The sequence below is a fragment of the Pelodiscus sinensis genome, chromosome 23, assembly GCF_049634645.1.
Source record: "Pelodiscus sinensis isolate JC-2024 chromosome 23, ASM4963464v1, whole genome shotgun sequence".
Classification (NCBI taxonomy): Eukaryota; Metazoa; Chordata; order Testudines; family Trionychidae; genus Pelodiscus; species Pelodiscus sinensis.
In genome coordinates, this window is record NC_134733.1 from 13,410,636 (window position 1) to 13,433,739 (window position 23,104).

General features: G+C 47.9%; 1 long non-coding RNA gene across 1 annotated transcript in view; it reads left to right on the top strand.

Annotated features, from left to right (window-relative positions):
* Positions 1 to 22,724, top strand: part of LOC112546414 (uncharacterized) — a 37,171-nt gene extending 14,447 nt beyond the window's left edge. The window contains exons 3-6 of the long non-coding RNA XR_012897278.1: positions 935 to 1,082; positions 10,883 to 11,055; positions 11,215 to 17,127; positions 18,138 to 22,724. This is a non-coding gene — a long non-coding RNA (uncharacterized LOC112546414). The remainder of the gene's footprint in view (positions 1 to 934; positions 1,083 to 10,882; positions 11,056 to 11,214; positions 17,128 to 18,137) is intronic.
* Positions 22,725 to 23,104: the final 380 nt, after the last annotated feature.

Sequence of the window (23,104 nt, forward strand, 5' to 3'; positions counted from 1 at the left end):
TCAGGATCGGGTGGCAGGGCTTGGCAGTGGTGAGGCGGTACCAACGGCTCGAGCATGTGTCCAGGGGAACCAGTGCTCCCTCCCTGCCTTCGGGAGGAAGGCCGAGAGAGGGAGGTCAGCCTCTGGTGTTGCCAGGAGACTTAGTGTAGGGGCCTGAGATGTTAGTACCGCTGTGCCTCAGCTGCCGAAATGTGGGCATGGTCTCCAGCTGCCAGGAGGGCCACAGTGCTCTTCAGCCCTTGCTTTTCTCAAGGGTAATGCGACGGTGACCCCTGTGCGGAGCCAGCACAGCCTTTGCACACACACTCCCGCCCTGGTCTCTGGGCCTCAGCCGGTTTGAAATAGCTTCTGGGGCCGGGCCCGTGCGCAGGCCTGAACTTCACCTGACGGGCTCTGCCTGCAGGGTGGAGGTGGAGGCAGCCAGCCAGAGAGGAACCCAAGTTCTTCCTGGTGACTTCAACCTGCTGGGGGTGTGTGATCAACAAGTGAGAGCAGGTGAGCCCGGGGCCGCCCTCTGCTCAGATCTCTCTCTGTTCCTCCTTCTCCTTGCCTGCCAGCAGCGTGGGCAGCCCAGAGGGCGGTGTCTGGGTCAGCTACCCCGCTGAAGTGCCAGGATGAAACTACCTTCCTGAAATAGCTGCATGTGGGGAGAAGAGTCCATTTGATGTTGGGCAGATTGGACCCTGCTCTGATCGCGCCTCTGTAATTTCTCCTCCGCCCTGTCCTTCCCCATCATGCTCCCTTTCCCCAGGTCCCTGTGTGTCTAGCAGCCCATCTCCGACACCGGCTGTCTCTGCCCATCGCATTCTCCCCTTTGCCTCACAGGGAGAGTTGCGGGCGCTGTCTCTCCTCTTTCCCTTCGTTTCTGATTTCGTTCCAGAAGACAAATGACTCACTGCAAAGGTATCTCCCCAGTTTTCTCATTTGTTCCCAGGTTCCCTGACAGGAGGGTGACGAGGGGCGGGGCCGCTACTGCACAAACAATGCTGATCTAGGAGAGTGACCGCACGGTGCAACCGGTGCAGGCAGACGGCGCTGGGCTCAGGTGCTGCAGTGCCTGTCTCGCAGGCAGGAGAATGAAGGTTAGTGGGGGAGCTAGGACAGACTCGCTGGGCTAGCTCAGGGCAAGGGGGGAACGGACCCAGGAGAGCCTTACGAAACTGGTAAATGTCTCTCCTAGGACAATTTACATGTCTCCGAAGGGAAGTTTGTGTGGTGGATTTAAAAAAAAATCTGTCCAAGAGGAAGATGTTAAACCCTTTTCACTTACTGGCAGGGAATTTGGGTGCTGTGGGAAATGGAGGTGGAGACGTCGAGATATGATGCTAATAAGCGCTTGGAAAAGGACAGTGCCAGACCGTGGTTGGCTTGGTGGCAATTCCAGGATGCAGAATCAGTTTTCTAAACCACCTGCCATGCAGCACGGAAGAGAAAACTCTGAGGAGAAGCTGAACCAAAACCCTGGGTCCAAATGTCCTAGTGTTTTGAGGGAATTCCGATTGGGGTCAGGGAGGAGGGGAAGGGAATTCCGATTGGGGTCAGGGAGGAGGGAAAGGGAATTCCGATTGAGGTCAGGGAGGAGGGGAAGGGAATTCCGATTGAGGTCAGGGAGGAGGGGGAACTTTTGTGGCTCAAACTTCTCAGGGTTTGTTTTTTAAGTGGACATAGTGTTTGAACTTGCAGGTGGCAAGAATCCAAGAGGGCCTTTTGCTAGCCTGTTGAAAAAGGAAAATTGGCTTGAAGGCTGGGTCTTGTCTGGAGCCTCTGTCTGCTAGCTCAAAAGAGGGAGGTCAAATGGCAACTGCTTTATTGGGGTGGAGGCTGGTAGTTTGTTGGGAAGGGGTTGATGTGTCTGTCTTCCTGCGCCCATAACTTTTTTATTTTGTGTAGCCTGTTTCTGATGCCCACCTATGCAGAGTATGGCTATGTCTATACTACACTTTTTTTTCGGAAAAAGGTATGCAAATTGCACTCCACAATTTCCGTAACTTTTTCCAACTGTTTTTTCAGAAGAGGCTTTTCCGAAATTTGGCCCGTCTACACTGGACCAAATTTTGGAAAAACCTCCTCTTTCGGAACAGCCCTTCTTCCTCATGAAACGAGGTTTACAGGGCTTCTGAAATAGTGTGTCTGCTCTTCCGCAAAAAAATATCAGAAGAGCAGACGCGTTCCCTGGATGAGGTGGAGTTTTTCCGGGATACCGGTGGTATCCTGGAAAAACCCCGTAGTACAGACATAGCCTGCATGTCTGTGGTTTGTACGGGGAGAGAATTGGTCAGAAAGGCTAAATCAATCTCTATAGAATAGGAATTGCTTTAAATAGTCATCTGACAATCTTGGGGTGCGTGATCGCCTCTGGTAATCCTGGGTTCCACCCACAAACTGATGGGCTAATGTTAGCCTCATAGGTGTTCTGGCCTGATTAGAAACAGGAAGTATTGGAATCCTCCATGGGGAAGGATCTCTCCTCATGAAAATCCCAGCAAGATTAACTCTTCAGAGGAGCATCTGAACATCTCTGAAACTTGTCCCATCACTGCAAGAGGCTGGCCACAGGACCCTAATATATCCAGTTCCTAAGCTGTGATTTCTGGCCAGTTCAGTCATTTGGGTCCAAAGTCATCTCGGGTAATTCTACAGACTTGAGTACAATGGTGAGATGTTGGAAATGAACTTGGCCCTTTCTTGGTTTATTTGTTAAAGGGAGGTTTTCAGCAGCAGGGGGAATACCGTGCACATTCCTGCACATCTCTTTTGGAACTGACTCCCACATTCCTTCTTGCACTAAAGGGTTGATCCAATAGCATCTTCTCCCCTGCCTCTTGGGGTGTGTCTGCACTGCCAGGCAAACCAAACACTGCAATGAGGCTCAGAACCTGGGTCTACAGACTGAGCTTGTACGGCTCCTGCAGTGGTGCCAAACGTAGCATCATAGACATTCCTGTTCTGTGTCTTGGATCCACTCCCTTGCTGGGTTTCAGAGTTCTAGCCCGAGCAGGAACATCTACAGTTCTATTTTTAGGGCCATCATGTGAGCCCTACCAACCTGAGTCAGTAGATCTGGGCTCTGAAAGTCGCTGCTGAGGCTGTTAGAAGTTTGAGAGACGGAGCATGGCTCCCAGGAGCCAGGGACTGGAGCTTCAGCCCTGCTCCTGCTGAAGCCCTGAGTCCTGGCAGGTGCACTCTGCTGGACAGAAGCCCCAAGACAGTGGGCAGAAGCCCCTATCAGACCACCCTGCTGCAAGACAGAGATACCAAGTTCCTCCTACCACCTCAGTGTAGTAGTCAGAGAATGGGAGGTAGCGCTGCAAGCGACACTTTCATAGTAAAAGAGCCGCATGTGACTCACAAATCCCAGTCTACGTCTATACTGTGCTCCCTTGCGCAAGAAAATATGCAAATGAGGTGAAGTGGTGAATATCGCTGCGCTTCATTTGCATACTTAATGAGCCGCCATTTTGCACAAGGGGCTTTTGCACCAAAAGGAGCCATCTACACGGATCCGTTTTGCGCAAAAAAACCCTCTTGTGCAAGAGCCATTCTCCCTGAAAAAAAGTGGCAGAATGGCTCTTGCACAAGAGGGGGGCGGTTTGTGCAAAACGGAGCCGTGTAGAGGGCTGCTTTTTGCGTAACAGCCGCTAGTGCAAAAATGGCGGCTCATTAAGTATGCAAAGGAGGCATGGCGATATTCACCACTTCGCCTCATTTGCATGTTTTCTTCCACAAGAGAGCGCAGTATAGACGCAGCCCATGTGTGGCTGCCCCATAATAGAGTGACTCACACTCATTTTCTCTTTGTGGGTTAATCTGTTGTATTGTGACATGATCCACAAGCAGTTTCTTCCTGCTCGCTAGTCCACCACCCAGACTGGTAAGGCAAGGGTGGAGCATGGAAGCTTCCAGTTCTGTGTCCTTCTAATATCTCAAATGCAGGGGAGCCGACAGCCTGCATGGGCCCCTGGGCAAGGTGTGACAAGGCCCAGCTCTGCATTCCCAGAAGTGGCAGGGCCCCGGGTGAAAGGGGCAAGGCCAGAGGCAGCCACCCCTTCACTTCCTTCATCGAAGAGTAGCAGCAATGGTGGCCGGAAGCCCTGAGCCCCTTTGTAGCTCCAGGCCCCAGGGCAACTGCTCCCTTTGTCCCCTCCCTGTGCCCCCTGTCAGCAGGTCTGCTCCAATGAACAGCCAAGGCCCACCAAAGAAAGCAATAGATTGGGATCTAACTCCAGAGCTGGTGTGAGCTGGTGTAATTTGCGCACCAAAGAGCTGAGTTGTACTAGGAAAGGCAACTGGAAGTGGGGGGTTGCATCTTTCTTGCATCCTTCCCCCCACAAATCCTGGTTGGCAGCCTTTCCAGAGGGAACCCCTGTGTTTCTGTGCACGACTTAACCCCATTGAAGTTTCACCAGCATCTCTGTTGCCTTTGCTCCACAGTAGTCATGCTATAAAACACACACCACCGTGAAAACGTTAGATGGGAAATTGGAGTACATTAGAGGGGGAGTAAGTTAGATGGGAACTTGGAGCAGTGGGGAGTGAAACAATGGCTGCTTGGACAAAGGAAATACAGTCACTTCAGTGACTGTCCAGGACCAACACTGCCAAGCAAAACTCTTCCAGTTCTCTTTCTACACGAGTGAGCTTTGTTTTGTGCCACAGCTGGTTCTTGGGCAGCCCACCAGAGAGAACCTCCATCTGGCTGGAAATGAAAGAGCAAACAAATTCCCTCTTACACGTCACAAATGCCCGCCTTTTCTGCAGCAGCATGGGGCACAGTGTGAATGAAATGACCCTGGCTCTTTGCAAAGGAAGATGATGCTTCCCCTCTTACCCCTTCACTTCCTTCACACAGCTTTTAAAATATACATGGATCAATGACATATAGGCCACAATTTCTGGTGACAAATCCCCTCCAGTGTCCATGGAGGAGGCATATATGTTTCCTGCTTATGAGAAATCCAGACATCCCAGACTCAGAGTATGGCATAAAGATTTTAGTGGCATGCCATCAGATGTTCCGTGTGTGTCCGTGTGTGTGTGTGTGCACTCAGTTGCCTTCATGGCACTCTGATCTTAGGTCCAACCTAAGAGGGAAAAATTACCTTTTTTGAATAACTCTTAATAGACTGGAAAGAGGAGCTAACATATTGTTCGGGATGTCCTAATGCCTTCTAGATATTCAGAGATTTATATTGTAAGCTCTTTTGTGCAAGACTGTTCTTTCCAGGTATGTCTCTGCACAGCATCTAGCACCATCTTGCAGGTGGGCTGCGGGCTTGGGGCTCACCCCCTTCCCTGCAGTGGGGAGTCCATGATGACACTCCTGCTCCTTCCTTCCCCCCCCCCCCTCGCCGCCCTGCGAAGTTGGAGTGCCAGCTCCAGCTTCCTACGGTGGGGAGGGGTGAGTCTCACAAGCTGAATCCGGCTAATGGGGGCAGGAAGCGGCTCCAAGGGGGAATGGCAGCGCAGGAAACTGCTCGCCTGGAGGCTTTGCCCACTGCTCCCATTGGCTGGAATCATGGCAAATGGGAGCAGCAGGGGGTGGTGCCTGGGAGTGGCTGGAGGCACAGAGCCAAGTAAATGCCCCCAACACTTTCATGCTCCCTCCTACTGAGACCCCACATCCCCACTCTGCTCCTGCACCCTCTGTCCCACCCAGGTCCTCCCACCATCAGTCCGCTCCTGCATCTTACCTCTGATAAAGAGGCAGCAGTGCTTGTCTGGGGGGGGGTCTGAGCTCCCAGACCTGGTGCAAGCCAAAACTGAGTCAGGCTGCTGGCCAGCCTGCTAAAAAATTTACTGGCAAGGGGTGGGAGAGGGAAATGCATGTAGTCTATAGCATTAACCTATAAGCTTTTGCTTATTGGTTAATCGGTTAATTGACTACACTATTACATCCCTAGCTGAGGATCATCATTGACCGGGCAAAATAATTTTGCGTAGATTACTCGTATAGGAAAGTTCAAGAAATTAAATATATGTAATAGAATTCTTTATTAATGTGCTGTAGGATTTCAACTTCAAACATTATTCATTTTATTGAATAATTACCATGATAGTAAATTTGAATCAAACATGTAATGCTTCCATTATTCTTTCCGTAACGAATTTCAATTATTTTATGATTTCTAACAGTACACATTTTCTTTGCACTAAAATGACAGTTGAATAGGCAACTCGATTTTAATTTTGTTAGCAAATATTTTTTATGAACTCTAATCATAATAGTCATGACTTTTTTCCCAATGAAAAATAAATATAATTATTTAAACCCTTCACCCAGCATATTCTGGTGTAAAAAGTAGTGCATTCAGCTAATTTAGGTGGCAGGATTGTTCATGCAAAATTTGGAATCTGTAGGTAATCGCGAAGTATGACTTTATTTTGCACAAACAAATCCACAAACAAACGCTTCAAAATATAATACATAGGCAAAATATAATACATTGCAACCACATATCTCTGTGGGTTCATTATTATTTCTGGACATATAACATAGCCCCATCCAACAGGATATTTCAAAGTTCTTCCTGTGGTTGCAGAGGGACTCTCATTCACCCAAATCAAGCTCCTTCTTCCCACCTCAACTGGAGTTTCCCCTCTCCAGTCCTCATGTGCACACAATTAAAGAGCAGATTGGCTCTGCCAGTCCCAAACCCATGAGGTGCAGCATCTGATTTGACCTTCCGAGACCCTGGGGACTTGGGAGATCTTCTGCTGGTTTCTTGCATTAGGTGCTGCATTATTATCTAAAATGTATTGGCTTCTGGTGCTCTTGGCAAAGATGAAACAAAACCCCAAGCAGAGATCTCTGCATGTCTTCCTGGAGCTAGATTCCAACTAGTTAGACCTAATGGAGAGATTAAATCATGTCAAACTTGGTTCCAGCAACTTGTAGTTGAATGCTTGAGTAGATTAGCCCTAAATAGCTGAGACACAGCAATGCCTTGTTCTCCACCTCCTCGTCCCCACTTTGGCGGTGCAGCATGTGCATTCAATTGAACTGCTCATCCATGGAGGTTTGAGTAGAAGTCCGTAAGGCAACGATGGCCAACCTAGACTAGTGGTTGGGCCACATAAGTGGCCCACCTTCATCCCAGTGGGCCACAAGATTGTTGTAACCAAGACGTTCTCCCGGGATTGGGTAGTTTTGCTCACTGCATTCGCATGTCTAGAATTTGCGGACTGTGCCGATTGAACCGTAGCAGCGCTTTGATTGGATGCAGAGGGAGCACACGGATCTCAGTCAGTGTCGTGTGCAAGCAGTACGCACCTCCCTTCATGTGGTCTGGCTTTACATGCGTGTCACTTTAGTAACACCAGTAGGGAAAAAAAGCTATATGGACAGAAACCAATGGAATCTGACAACTCCGTGTGTGGCCATACTGGGGCTATGTCTAGACTGCAGGCTTCTTTTGGAAGAAGCTTTTCCAGAAGAGATCATAGGAAAAAAATTCTTCCGAAACAGAGCATCTGCACAGCAAAAGCACATTGAAAAAGCGATCTGCTTTTTTGAAATATAGAGTCCACACTGAATGGACATTATCTCGCATGAAAGCTGTGATTACTATGGATGGAGTGGCCACCAGGGCACCTGTGCTTTTTCCTTTTTCCTCTTCTTTCGAAATAACTCCTCTTCCCCATCCACACATGCCTTTTTCCGAAAGAGCTCTTTTGGAAAAAGGCTTCTTCCTCGTAGAAGGAGGTTTACCAGTGTTGGAAAAACACCTCTGTTCTTTGGAGTTTTTTTGAAAGAACACAATTGCAGTGTGGATGTAAGTGAAGTTTTTCCGGAAAAATGGCTGTTTTTCAAAAAAAAAAAAACAAAAAAAATCCCAAAAAACTGCAATGTGGACATACCCTGAGTCAGACCAAATGTCCATCTAGCCCAGTATCCTGTCTTTTGACAGTGTCCAATGCCAGATGCCTCAAAGGGAGTTAAGAGAACAGGAAATCATCAAGTGATCCCTTTCCTGTCATCCATTTCCAGCCACTGACAAACGGAGGCTAGCGACACCATTCCTACCCATTTTGGCTCATAAGTATTGATGGACCTAACCTCCATGAATTTAATTCTTTCTTGGACCCTGTTAAAGTCCTGGTCTTCACAACCTCCTATGGCAAGGAGTTCCACAGGTTACTGTGTGCTGCATGAAGAAAAACTTCCTTTTGTTTGTTTTAAACCTGCTGCCTATTAATTTCATTTGGTGACCCCTAGTTCTTATGTTATGGGAACAAGAAATAACTTTTCCTTATTCACTTTCTCCACACCTGGCATGATTTTATGATCTCTATCATATCCTGCCTTAGTCTCCTCTTTTCTAAGATTAAAAGTTCCAGTCTTTTTAATCTCCCACATATGACACTTGCTCCAACTTCCTAAACTGTTTTGCTTCCAAACAGTAAACAAAATATCTCACAGGCCACGCACACAACCTCGCAGGTTGCCCACCACTGTGATAGAGAGTTATCATGTTGGCTCATATTCCCCACAGCACTAGCAGAGTTGGATTATTGGCACCCTCCCTTGTCAGAGCACTTTGAGCTCTGCAGATGAAAAGCATTATAGATCTACATCTAGACTGCATGCTTCTTGCACAAGAGCGCGTCCACACTGCAAAAGTGCATCAGAAAAGCAATGCACTTTTGTGCAAGAGAATGTCCAGACTGCATGGATGCTCTTCTGCAAGAAAGATCTGATTGCCATTAACAGAATGGTCACCAGGGCACCTGTGCTTCTTTCTATAGGCTGTTTTTGTGCAAAAAAACCCCATTTCCCATCCACACACACCATTTTGCGCAAGAGCTCTTTCACAAAAAGGCTTATTCCTCATAGAAAGAGGAATAACTATTGTGAAAAAAGCCCTCTCTTCTTCTGATTTACTGTAAATTTTCTTGCACAAAAATGCGCTTGTAGTGTGGACACTCCGTAAGTTTTTGCTCAAAACCAGCTGTTTTTGGCGCAAAAACTCTGCAGTCTAGAAGTAGTCTAGAAGACCTAAGCATTTGCTGGCTTTAATCTGCCCAAATCATTGCACTAAGTAGCCCAGAGATATGAAACTGACTAGGTCAACTAGCCTGCACCTCTTGCCCTACCCATACAAAATTTTCTCCTGGAGTTTGTCCTGTCCAGTTTTCAGAAGCCCAAGTGATGGGGCTTCTACCATTTCTCCAGAGAAGCTATTCCAGTCTCACAGACATCACAGAGAAGGTGACTTGAAATACCAGTGTCCCCTCCTCCCATTTCTGCATTTGACTGCTTTGTGCCCCAGGAAGGCACATCAGTGAACTATTTGCTTTTGAGATAAAGTCTGACTTGTTTTGATACTGACAAGGCATACTGGAGTGCCGGTTAGATCACTATTCAAACAAAGCAGCTAGTTCCAGATTTTGGGCCGTCTGGGTGCTAGGGAAGGGGCAGATCACTCACCAGCCTGGGAGGTGATTGTTGCTTGTTTGACCCTCTGACTTTCTTGCTGGGGTGATTCAGCTGCTTAAATAACAATTGCCTCCTCTGGGATGGACTGGTTGCACTGCTGGTCACCTCTGCTCTTTGCTGCACTGGTTTTATTGGAGTGCAGTTACTATTGCTCACTCCATCAGTTGGCCTCCTCAGACAGACCATTTGCAGAGCTGGATTTATGCCTTTACGCGCCCCTAGGCACAGCATCTTCAGTACTCCCTCCCCACCACTTGCAGCCGACATTCATGTTTTCTATTTAAAAAAATGCAGCTTTTAATCCACTTTTAATTTTGGGGTGTCCCTCGAACTAGGGTTGTTAAAATGTGTTTAATTAAGTAATTGTGTCACCACTGAAAATTTCAGCGATTATGCAATTTACATGTGGGGGCAGGCAGCTCCACGGGAACCGGTATGCGTGGGGAGTTGGTTAGAAAGCTGGCTCCCCGCGTGTGCAAGCTCCTGTCTGCCTCCTGCTGCTGCCTCTGATACAGAGGCAGCAGCACAGGGGTGGGGAAGAGGCTGCATGTAACTGTGCACATTAACCAATGAGCCCAGGCTCATCGGTTAACTGTATACATGGTTACACTTTCATATCCCTACCTAGAACACCAGCGCCCAGAGGCATGTGCCTAATTGGAAATCCAACCCTGACCATTCAAAGAGTTAACATAGTTAAGAGTTAAGATGACGGTTAAGACCTCCAGCTTAACACAGGCTACAGAACTTCAACCAGTGATTCCACCATCAAGCCCAATAATGGACTGGACCTGGGGATGCTTTTTAGGAAGACATCCAGTCTCGATATAATGCCTCCAAGTGCCAAGAGACTGCCACATCCCTTGGTAATCTGCACCAGAGCCTAAATACTCAAGATATAGTTTGTTGATTTTAAAGTCTTATTTCCTGTTTAAAATTTTCTAGCCTCAATTTCTGACAAGTTAAAAAGATTTGGTTTTGGACCCAAGAAGATGTGGTTTCTCTGGGAGCAAAACTGGGTCACTAAAAGAAGTCACTGTGGCAGTGCTCCTAGTTCAGCTACTGTCCACACACACAAACCTCCGCTCACATCCAAGGTTGGGACTCTAACCCAGGCCAACAGGGAAGTCAGAGGTAAGATAGAGGGAGTAGAGGATATTCTATAGCATTACCAGCTGACCATGCAATGGAAAATAGACAGGAAAATCTGTACAGAAGAAAGGATGGGCTGCCATATAGCACATCCTGTTGTTGCACTGGGGTGTTAACCCTAGTACCAAAGGCCCTTAGGGAAGGCTCACAGCATTTAGGATTAGACCTTAAGGGTAAACTTTCTTTTTAAGTAATCAAAGTTGACATTTTCGTTCTCATTCTGGCTGGGTAAAGGGAAGTGATAGTGGACTTAGTGTAAATAAGAATGGGGCCCTTTTTCTGTTTCATTTGCAGATGGATCTGCTCAGAGTGAGTTCTTCTCCAATCCTGAGCATGGCTCAAAAATGGCCGTGTGCACTTAAGGGAAACCACACATGTGTCTCAGAAGCTGTGTGTTAGGCATTTGGAAATGAGTAATATTTCCATTCTCCTGAAGGAGGCTCTCTGGAACTAGAGGACTAAGGTAGGTAAGTACGGAATCCAAACAGGAGCTGGCTTTCTTTGTTGTTTCAACAGGCTGTATCTGAGATTATGTTGCATGTCTAATTTTGAATCTCTCTGGAGAGTCACACTTTTTTTCCTCGCTGTTTTAGCTGTTTGTTTATTGATTGTTTCTTTGTCCCCAGATTCTCCTACCGTTTTTCAGTCAGAGAAAGAAAAAGGGAGACAGAATAACCTGCCACAGCTCCCATCTCGTCAGTTAATGCCAGCTGTGAGTGTTTCTTTGGCAGTGTCTTAGCTGGTTGTTGTGAGCAATAATCAAGGAAGCAATCAGCAAGTATACTGCCCTAGAAGTGCTGCACGTTGGGCCCACACCACATCTCGACGACACACAAGGAGGCTGCCCATCTGGAGTGGAATGCGGCCCCGTTGGTCCCCTCTCCTTTGTGCTGGGTTGCAGAATGGTGTGGTGGGAGCAGAAGACGGAGGTGAGAGGTGCTGAAGGATGCCAAGATAACATGGTGATTGTATCAGAGGTGCCAAAAGCGGCTGAACTGAGCATTGCAAGGGGGTGCTTGCTCATTTTCCCCTCTATCCTCCCACCCATCTCCACCACTGCTTCAATTATGCCTGTTAGTGATGCAGCAAAAACCTCTGGCTATTGGGAAGAGTCTCTTTGGGTTCAGGGCCTGGAGAAGGAAAAGTTGAGACTGATTTTGGCCCTAGTGTTGCTTGTTCCTGTAGTCATTGCAGTGCCAAGGCCCTGTTCAGCAGGGAGGACAAGCTGTGGAACAGGCCAAGCAAGGTGTCACCCAAAGACCCCGGGCCTGGCTGTGCTGCCACGCCTTGCCATTCTGTTCAACAGCAAAGTCATTCGGGTCACAGCCATAAGAATCACATGATAGATAAGTGCAAGCCATGCGGATGCATGAGGAAGTGGAGGGGTTGTCAGATTTACATTGCCCCATGCCCTGTGCAAGCTGTCTTTGCACTGGATCCTAGGCACTAAAGAGCCCATGTGTAAAAGCACTTTTCAGCTGTTCCATGTTTTCGCCTGTATAGGCAGGATACTTCTCTAAACGCTGGCAGCTGGCATTAGAACTCCCCTGCCTGATGGTTTTTAGGGTATACACAGCTGTTTCTCAGCCTGAGACATGCCACTCTTATATATGTAGATCCTGCCAGGACAGAGTTAGGTGGGTTTTACTGTGGACTTATTAATCCACCTGGATATAAGGAATACAGGGAGTGGCTTTATGGAGGTAAGGGATCTAGGGTGTGGGCTGAGCAGTTCTGAGGGAGGAACCCTAAGAACAGCCAAGATCAGGGAGAAGAATAGAACTGAACGTTATCTGTGTCTGATGGTAAAACAAACTCCAGGAAAGGGATGAGAGTGCAGGTTGTCAAAGGCTCTCCAAGAACTGGAGGCCAGGGACTCAACAGCTGGAATCCCAGCTCTAAATGGACTCTCACTGTGATCTGGGGTGAGTCTTAACTTTTGTACCTCGGTTTCCCTTGATTTTAAAATGGGGATGATTGTACAACCTGCCTGACAGAGCAGGTTGTGAAGCTTTAAGGTATGAATGTTCGTAATGCAATTTTGAGATCAGAGAGTGTAAGATGCTAGAGAAATAGGAAGTCGTGTTTTGTTGCAGCTGTTCTGGAACACTGGACTATGCCTTGTTCGAGACCATAAGAGGTCTGGTGGGGGAGAATTGGGGCCAATACTTCACCTCTCAAATGGCAGACACTGTCCAGAAATCTTCTCGGGACAGGGGTTTTCCTAATTGCGACGCAAAAGCTGCAGTTAGTCCCTGTGTTTGATTACCCAGGTGACAGTATTCTGAGCATTCTTTTATGGAAATCCCTAAAGAAACAAGAGTTCTGTCTTTCATGAAACACCATTTCTCAGTGCTCCCCTTCTCTTTACCCCACCCTCAACCCCCTTCCCAAAACTCCACTGCCCTGCATGCTTGAGTTCCACCAAGCTGGGTGTTGGCCGAATGGAACTGATACAATGTGTGGAATGTGGGTTAGGATGACAGTCAGACACTTAAGGCCTGGATCTACTCTTACTTATGCGGGTGTAAAGCCATAATAACTCCACTGATGTAACAAACCAGTGCGGCTCCATTTACAGCAGCCAGTAAAATTCCAGCCCCTTTTATGATTTTTCTGTAAATACCTTCTAGAGTTGACTTATGTTTAGTGGTATGGACTGTACTCAGCTGAGAGTACATGGTAGGAATGACACAGCAGAAATAAACTGGATTGTAACTGGGCTCCTCCTGTGCTCTGTACAACCTCGATGGAAACATAGCACACTGCTGCGTCCAGGTGCAATGATGCTGGGGGCAGAGCCGAGCTGGCAGCTAGGAGCTCTGCGTTTGCTGGGACGATTACTTACGTGCCAGCCTATCTGAGGGTCATGCCTATTTGATGGCAAATTGGAGTGTTCAGAAACCATCCTCGGGCGGGGAGACGGGAGGAGAGTCAGCTCATTTATAATTCATCGGGCACTTTTCCTGCAGCTTTTCATTAAGAGGTAAATGAAGGGAGCAACCGGCCCTTTGTTGCTGTTTAACACTCACAGAGTCAGCTGGGGCACAGAATTCTGGACCAGGGCCCTGCATTAAAAGCCATTGGATGCTGAGATATTATCAAAGGTGAAAGCAAGCTGGTGCGCCTCAGTGCAGCACACTGACAAGAGACTAGGCAACTTGGGCAGGGCTCGGTGGTCACCAACCAGTAGATCAGGATCTAGGAGCCTCTGACAGGTGATCTTGGCTGGGAGGCTGTCAAGTGTCAACTCTTCAACTGCGGCTCCCTCCACTGCCCTGCTGCTCCTGCCCAGAGACTCAGAGCTGCCCCCTGGGAGCCTCCTGCTTGGTGTGTAAGGTGGAGGAGACCAAGGCAGGAGGGCGCTGACCTCACTCTGACCCCTCTCCTGTGCCCCATCTTCACAGAGTGAGGGGGTGGGGTGGCACTACGGGGGCTCCACTGCCCCCGTCTCCTGCACCCCCGTAGTGCCACGAACAGACTCTGCCAGCCAGTAGAATAGAGGGAGTTTATTGCTTCTCCAGGATACATCGCAGCATAGATGTAATCTGGTTACAGGGCAAGCCTAGGGTGCCTCAGCCCCCATGAGATGGGGGAGTCTGGGCCCCTAAATCCCAGCCCCTTCCTCAGGCTTCTTCCTCCATGATACCAGACAGAAACTAAAAACCTCTCTTCCAGCCCTGCCCCCCAGCCAGGTGCTGGTCTCCGCCTTCCTCCCTTTGTCTCTCTCCCTGGGAGGCTGAGCCTGGGTGTCTGGGTTAATCCACATTTGGGAGAGTCAGTGAGAATCTCCCATCACTGCGCAGGGGGACCCCGGGTCACAGAGCAGACAGCCCCCCCCCACTCCACCACAGGGGCCTCAGCGAAGGGCCGGGGCACGGGCAGGCCCTTGGAGAAGGGGCGGGGGTAGGGGTATTTGAACTGACTTATATTCAAAAAGTGATCTTGTGCTTAGAAAGGTTGGAGACCACTGGATGCTGCCGGCACCCCGGGCGGTGGGGCCACAGCCCACGCAGGCTCCAGCCCTGGTGCTTGGGTGGCTGGGCAGCATGATCCCCACTGCCCTGCCCAACCCCGGGGGTCTCACAGCCAGGCAGTGCAGTGACCTCGTTCCCTGCCTTGAGCTCCACCCCGCCACCCAACTGCTTTCCTTGAGTCCTCCCTAACCACCTGTCCTGACTCCTGCACACTACTGCCTTAACCCCCTCACCCTCCACCCGCGTTGACTCCTACACCCCCAACCCAACCCCCTGCCCTGACTCCTGCCATCCCCCAAATCACCAAGCCCCCACACTCCTCAGACACCTACCGTGAGCTCCCACATACACATCCTGACCCCCCCGCACTCCATCCTACACTTACATTTCTTACATGTACTGTCCTTTACCAACTTTCCCCAACCCCCTGTCCTGACAGACACACACCCTGCCCCCGAGGGGGTTGCAATATGACAGTATGTGTAAGAAATTAAAGTTGCTTTCACTCTTGGCTTATATCTTTAAAGAAACTATAGTTCTGCTGCACCCCGTTCGGGTCAAAAGCAACTGGGTTCTTGCACTGAGCATTTCATCAGCCAGATGAAATAACTCTGAGTTCGGGTGTTTCTTCTCAGTAGTAAAGTTGACATCTCATCACAACACTTCTCCCTGGTCTCACCATTGTATTTTTCACTCTTTCCTCTCTCTATGCTGCTATGTCGTCTGGGTTCAATGGTAAGTACTGTAGGCAGGAACGTACATTGTAACTGTATATACAATAAAACCTGTGTTATCCAGCACGCCCGGGGATTAGGACATGCGGGTAACCTAAAAGTTCTTGTTATCTGAGGGGGGAGTGGGAGTTATGCAGGGCCTAAGGGGTGGGGTGGGGAGGGGAGCTGTGCAGGGGGCGGGATGTGGCCTGCGGGGGGGGGGGGGGGACGGGGTGGAAGCAGGGAGGTGGAAATGGCAGAGGTGGCCTGCAGAGGGTGCCAGGAGACACGGGGTGGGAGCTGAGATGCTTGCTGCTTGCTTTCCTCTACCATTCACCCTTCCCCCCAGGTATGTGCTGCACACTCCTCCGAGGAGCGGCCCAGCACTTAAAGGGCTAGTTTCCCTTTTTGCTTTTCCTGGCGTCAGAAACTTGCCAGTTTCTACAGTTTTCCAGATGCTTAAGTTCCAGATAGCACAGGTTTTACTGTATTACTGTACTATCCTGTATATGGGAAAAGCTGCACAAAAAATCACCAAAAATACAATAAAAAGAGGTGGGTGTCTTTCTTCAAAGGGTACATCTACACTACAGAGAAGCGGGAAGCTGCCGCTGTAGATCTTCCAGGGTTTGAATGAGCAGGTCTAGTGAAGACAGCTAATTTGAACTGAGAAGGGCACTCCGGTTGATGCCAGTAATCCTCCTTCCTCGAGGAGTAAGGGAAATCGAAGGAAGAGTGTTCTCCCTTCAACTTCCTGCAGTGTAGACAGTGCCAAAAGTTAAGTGAAGGTACTTTAACTTCAGCTACACCATTAATGTAGCTGAAGTTGCTTATCTTAATTCGACCTTGTCCCACAGTGTAGACATACCCAAACAGAGCAGAATTTCACTCGATAGGTGTTTTATTAGAAGACCAGATCTGATAAATTATTGATTGCTTATGCTGAGTGCCATTGTGAACATACCATCCATTCAATAACAGTAGCTGGAAGGAGTATCTTTTAGCCCCCTTGTAATTTAAATTTTAAAAGAAAACTATTATAACACTGGAAATGTAGCTTAATTCAGTGATTGTACTGGCCTGATTCCAATTCCAACTAATTACCTTCTGCCTCCATAACATTTCCCTATGTAGTTGGTGAGGTTTTTGGTCAATTACTGTCTTGTGCTGTCTTGCAGCCTCACTACAGCTCTACCACAAAGTTTTCATATTAATGGGAAACTTTTCAAAGTGCTTAAGGATTTGGACATCTTTGATATCATTCAGCAAGCATAGGTACCTTTCTCCATCAGTAGTCTTAAGAGAGACAAAAACATGCAAGGCTGCATGCTGCCAGGACTCCTGCAATATACACAAGCTATCTGTTAGCCTAATGGGAGTGCACGTAAGTATATTTGCATTGAGTCACCCCCTGCACTGATGCTAAGTTTGCAAACAAAGGATTTGGTCTGGACCCTGAAAATTTTGCTATGGGGCAACAGAGCTTTCAAGGCCAATATTGGTTTGTTGGCCTAATAACCTAAAGTGCGTCCATAAGGCAGCACCTCACAATAGGTGGATTAAAGGTCTTTCCTCACAGCAGTGAAAAGGGGGGAACTAATGTGGGGTTGGAGGTGGGAGAAATGACTCAGATTGTAGCAGCTGCATGAGTACACAATGTTTTGGTTTTATGATCATAAGTCATAGAAGAAATTCAGAAAAAGTCTGTTAATGAAGCAGGCTGCTGGAGGAACTTTAATAGTTGGTTTAAAATGCTTAATTCTGAGGGTGTTTATATATTAATGAGCATTTCTGTCATGCTTCACAGGTGTGGCCTTTGGCACTCAACCCATCCTTCCTCTGCTGTAGGGTAGGTATGTTGGCATGATCCTCACTGAGTCAAACTAAAGCAGAGCAAGGTTAGATGCCTTGCCAAAGGTCCTAGAGGGCATCAGTGTCAGGAGTGTAGTGCAAGAGTTTGAGACTTTGTAAAGACTCAAGCTGCTGAACCTTACATCACACTTAGCTCTTTCTATAGTTTTTAGGACTAACTCATGTACTCCCACAAGATAAAAGAGAGTTCTTTAGCATCCATTAGCCCTTAATCCTTGGAAGTACTTCTTGTTTGTAGGTGGACACTTAATCCTGCTGCCGTGCTTCAGCCCTTGAGTGAATTTACGTCATGCTTTGGCCTTGAATCAGGGTGTCTGGGGTTTATTTTAGATTTAGTGAAGAGCTTTCCCAGTGGGTTATTTCTAATGAAAGGGAGAGCCCTCTTCCCAGCATCCACTGGATACAAACAAACCCATTAGCATGATCAGTTTCCAGGAATGGGCGCAGACGCAAGTAGCCCTTGCAGGTCCGGAACGGCAGTCTCTAGCAAAGGAGAAGCAGTCAGGGCAGAGTTACAGACCGATGAACGATGCATTGGGCCGACGGGTCATAGTGGTACTAGCCTCTGTCATGCGCACAAGGATCTGGTCTAACAGGCATGCCCAGGCCTCATCTGATGTCAAGCAGTGATGGCTTATCATGGTCCATGACACAACGAGGTTTCTAGCCCATGAAGGTTGTGATCTCAGGGGCCGGGAGGGGAATACAGGGTCTCCGTTTTGGTGACGACGGGCACTCTTTCTTGTATGCAAGCACTTGCAGGAAGGGATTTGCGGTTTAGTCAATTGTAGCTATTTGCCACGTTGAACGATGCTAACCGTGCATTAGAGCCCAGCACCTGTCCTCAACCGCTGCAACCCAAAAGTTCCTTTTCCAGGTGCCGTTCAATATACCAATGAAAGCCCTTCCTCTCTAATAATAGCCTGGTTCCCTCCAACACGCTGGCACTGCTGGCGCAGTTGCACTATGAGGGTTTTTTTTTAACAGCCACCCAAACAGTGAGGCCCTCTGGCTCGCAGCTGCTGTGAAAAGTGACACTTGGAGCAGCATGGCGCAGTTTTTCAGCGCTGGATGCTTGGACGTTGGTTCTGTGCAGGTGCAGCAGGAAGAGTTCCACCTTGCGGACGGCAAACACCACTCACTGCAGTCCCTGGGGTTTTCCTGGATGGCTTTCCACCCACGTACACATACCGGCTCAGCCTGTATTGTCAGATCACGCAAGGGATCACTACCTCAGGTGCTAGGCCTGGAAGGCTATCCACAGCCCTATGCTCTTGATGGCTGTCATCTGATGTCTTCACGTGAATTTGGATGCATAAATACCAATATGTATAACTAATATCTCTGCATGTAACAAGAAGCTGTATAGGCTTCACATAGAGAACTCCCAGTGTGACCGCTCACCTCTTGCATCTAAAAAGTCCTGTACATGCTGAGGATTCAGCCAATGTATCAGTCCTTTTACCTATGCAAATTTTGACTCCAGCCCGGTGGCTAACATATGGCTGTGTGTGTGGCTTAAGAGCAGCTACATTCAGGGATGTGCAACTAGGTTTTCCAGAAATATTACAGGGTCTCTCCTAATGCTTCTTTCTGGGCCAACTTATTGCAAAGGGCAGTATCAGAAGAGGAATGTATTTGTAGACTGGCCTTACAGGTTTTGAGGGGCTTTTCAGAGTTTTGCTGTGTAACCTCAGTGTTCCCCTTGCTACCTATTCACAAAGCTCTGTTGTATTAGACTGGACCCAAGAAAGGCCTATATTGAGGGAACACAGTCATTTTTCATATAGCTAATCTGGGGCAGGTCTGTTGGATGTGTAGACACTAATTCACATATCATAATACATAAGAGAACAAACATTGGAATTACCCTGCCATGAGGAGACTGGCCCTTTAATGGGAGAGGGGCCCCTGCCCTACCTGTGACTAATCAGCTGCCTCTCAGGTGATGTTCAGAGGCCAGGGATCAGATGATAGCTTGATGATCATCCAGTCCTCCTAGAAAAACAGAAAGATTGCAGTTGCTAGGCAGGTGTGGGTTAGTTCCCTCCCGCCTGTAGCAGTCCCCAGGTGCGGGAAAGAGGACTTTGTATGCAACTCTCGCAGAGATGGCTTGCAGAGCGCAATGCTGTAGGGTTAAGAGGCCGCAGAGGGAAATAGCGCAGAGTCACTGCCTTCTACCAGGTAGACGTGTTGTGGAGCACCATCTTGTCAGGGGTGGGTAGGGCCCTTGCAGAAGACCTTGGGTCAAGGCAAGGGGGACAAATGTGATGCTGAACCAACCTGTGTTATTTTGAAGAAATAAAACTAAAGCTGAGGAGATGGGGATGTTGTTGCTGGAAGGTGTTTAGGATATTGGTCAATGAGTGAGCCCCATGGGCTTACACCACACCAGTGGCCCATCTTGTCTATCATCCTTTCTCTGTGCAGCCCCAGGGATGTCGGAAGAAAGGGTGAAATATCCCCCATCCGCTGTGACTGGCCTACGCCTGCAGGTAGCTAGCGATAGACTGGGAAGTTACAATGAAAGTGGACTTTGACCCATGCTTCCAAATGTGAGCATTTCATAGGACAGAGTTGCTCCAATGAACATGTAAATGCCCATTTAATGCACACAGATGAGGCCCCAATTCAGAACAGCACTGAAACACATGCAAAACTCCATCTTCTATTCTTCAGGACGGCTGTTCACATGTGCTGAGCTGCTGGAATGCTTTGTCTGTATTCAGGTGAGGGATTTGCCTGTCCTTTGGTACTCTGCTTACTTGTAGACTGGGTTCCACAAGGCTAGGAGTAAAATGCAGAAAACTAGTACAACAATTTGCCTGCGGGGGTCACTGCACAATGATTATAGGGCACAACTACAATGGAATTGAAATGGAGGGGGAAAAAACCTTTAATTCTCTCTGCGCGGTGTTTTGGGGGGTTTTCTCTAAGATTTATACTGGTATTCATTTCTTTGCTCATCTGTATTGCACTCTGCTTTCCCACACCTGATTCTCTATCCTTAGGCTGGGACCTTGCCTGCCCTGAAAATTCAGTACATATTTATTAGTTAATCTGCAGTGTCAGGCCAGGTGAGGTGAGTGAGGATGATCAGGGTAAGAATATTGGCCATCGACACACTTTACTTTAGTTATGATCATGTTATCATCGGGAGGTATTTGTCCAGTGAAACTATTTGAGAACATCTGCTTCTTGGAATAAAGCTTAACTGTGCTGGCAACTGGAACAAGAGTGACATCTTGAGGCTGATAAGAAGAATCATTGATCTGAGTTCTAAATAGGCATATGGCAAGAGGGCAGCTAGAGAAGAGTTTTTAAAGGATAATTGCAACAAGACAAAGGGTGCCACCTTCCATGTTTTCCCAGCTGTGCACCTCTGTGATTGGTGCTATTTCTCTTATCCCTCATACAAGTTATTTCAGTTGGAGGCCAAGGTCTTAATTGGCCATGGACTCCCCAGTTCCTTCTTGCCCTCTTTCATGCCCTCTTTGAGATAAGTTTGAGGCATATTTGAGGGAATGGTGGGAAGTGTATCTTTTCTTCCCCACTCTACCCCAAATAGCCAGTTATTTCTCCAAAGACACCTTCCATTCCAGTCTAGCAAATTTCATGAATGTAACCAAGCTGGTTGGCTCCCAGACAGCCCCATCCTCTCACAAAACAAGCAGACTTGAAGGCTGCATTTTTCAAAAGCACCTGAAGATGCCTTTGAAAATCACAACACAGAATGTAGTTGCTCAACTTCAAATATTGAAGAAAGTGCCATGAGCTTTTGAGTCAACAGCCAGTAGTGGTCAGGGCCTTGGTTTATGTCTCATCCAAAAGAGGGAACTTCCCTCGTTGTGTCAGTCGCTGATAGATTTCCAAAAAGTACCTTCTTCCCAGCCCGAAACTGATATTTTATTCGTGGAAAGTTTCTACAAAAATCCCTCTTGCTGGCTTAGTTTAGATGGGAAGTGACAATTTCTTTAAACTGTTTACAGGAATGTTCAGATTTATTTTTGTTTCAGAAACAGCTTATTTTGAAAACTTCCTCACTCCTTTCAACTCAGATCTGCCTGAGGGCATCACCCTTGACATGACTGAAGAAATCCTATTTACAAATGACATGTGAAATGCTAAAAATGGTGTGGAGGGCCAGACTTGATTCCCCTTCTCCCCCCCGGTATAGTTTACAGTGTTTGGGCAAAGGTGCAGCCTTAGCATTATGCATTCAGATACAGCTTAACCACAATCTCTCCAGCCAGTCCGTCATTCCTTCCAGTCCTGTGACCTTACATGTTACCTGACAGATTCTATAGACTATAGTATGCTATTCCCCCTGAAGCACCTGCATTCTCAAACTGGCAGTCGAGATGGACTCACTAGATTAGTGATGGGCGACTAAAAACGGAATGTGGGCCGTATGAGTGGCTTTCCTTCACCTCAGTGGGAAGCAGTAACCTACAGCCCCCTCAGGCTCTACCCGCTGCCCACAGCTCCCCTGCCTGCCCTCCTCTCCCATGTGTCTCTTCCACACAGGGGCACCGGAGCCCTCCACTTACCTGCTCTTCCCCCTTCCTCCCAGAGCTGGAACAGCTGTGAACAGCTGAATCTCCGTGTTCCAGCTCTGGGAGGGAGGGGAATGGAGCAAGCATTACACACTTGGCATGCTCCAAAAGTGCTGGGAGGGAGGGAGAAAGGGAGGAGTAGGAAGTGCAGGCTGTGGTGCCCCAGTGTGCGAGAGCCACATGAAGGAGGGGGTACGCAGGGGGGCCCATGAGCCATGGGTTGTCCGCCATTAACAGTGGTTTCCTAACTTCCACATCATACCCCCTTTTTGATTTTTGAGAAACCCTCACGCCCCACCCCCACCCCAAAAAATATAGCAGCAAAACTTGTTGAGCGGATGCCCGAGCGGACGGATGGACCGGGCTCTTTCTTGGCGGGGGAATTGATGGGGGAAGAGGAAATGGGTCACCTCACACCCCCCCTGGAATTTCTTCACACCCCCCAGGGGGGCACACTCCCCCAGTTTGGGAACCCATGCACTAGATGGACAGCCAGACATCACACTGCCCTTCCAAGTCTATCTTAAAAGTAGGAAAAAGCTAGTGACCCCATGCCTCATCCTGCCCCACTGTCAGTTTCAAATTGCACGTTTGATAAGTAGGTTTGGAAGATTAGATCTTTCTCAGTAAATGTCCATTTCACTATATACACACAAGCCCAAGAAAAAATATTTCCATTAATAAGCATCAAAATTTACAGATAGGCAAAGTATGAAAAATGCTGAGTTTGATTAAAGGATGTTTGGACATGATATCGACAAGTTGTGTTTTAATGATTGGGAGCTTTAGGTGTTTGAATCTCAGTATCTCATGTCATTAAATAATTATTGTGACTTTCCCTCACCTCTAAAAATTTAAATTGATACAAAATTTTAAAATGCTTAAAATAAACATTATCTACCAAAATTAGATTTTAAAAAAACAAATTCTGTCAAGCTTCTTTTATAATGAGCAACTGTGAAATCTGAATTAATTGTATGATCTCACATTCAGCTAGGGCCCTGATCCTGCAATCTGAATCACGCAGTCACACTTCTACATGTCTGTGGGAACCCTGTTGGATTCCTTGGGACTCTAATGGTACGTCTAGGCTACATGGCTCCGTCGATGGAACCATGTAGATTTGTTTGTTCTGCAAAGGGAAATGAAGCCGCAATTTAAATAATCGTGGCTTCATTTAAATTTAAATGGCTGCCCTGCTCTGCTGATCAGCTGTTTGTCAGCAGATCAGGGCAGCCTGGATGCTCCCCTGTCGACATGAAAGCCCTTTATCGACCCCCCCCCCCCCCGGTAAACCTCATCCTATGAGGCATAACGGGACGGTCGATAAAGGGCTTTCAGGTCGGCATGGGAGCGTCCAGACTAGCACGCTGAGCCGACAAACAGGTGATCAGCTGT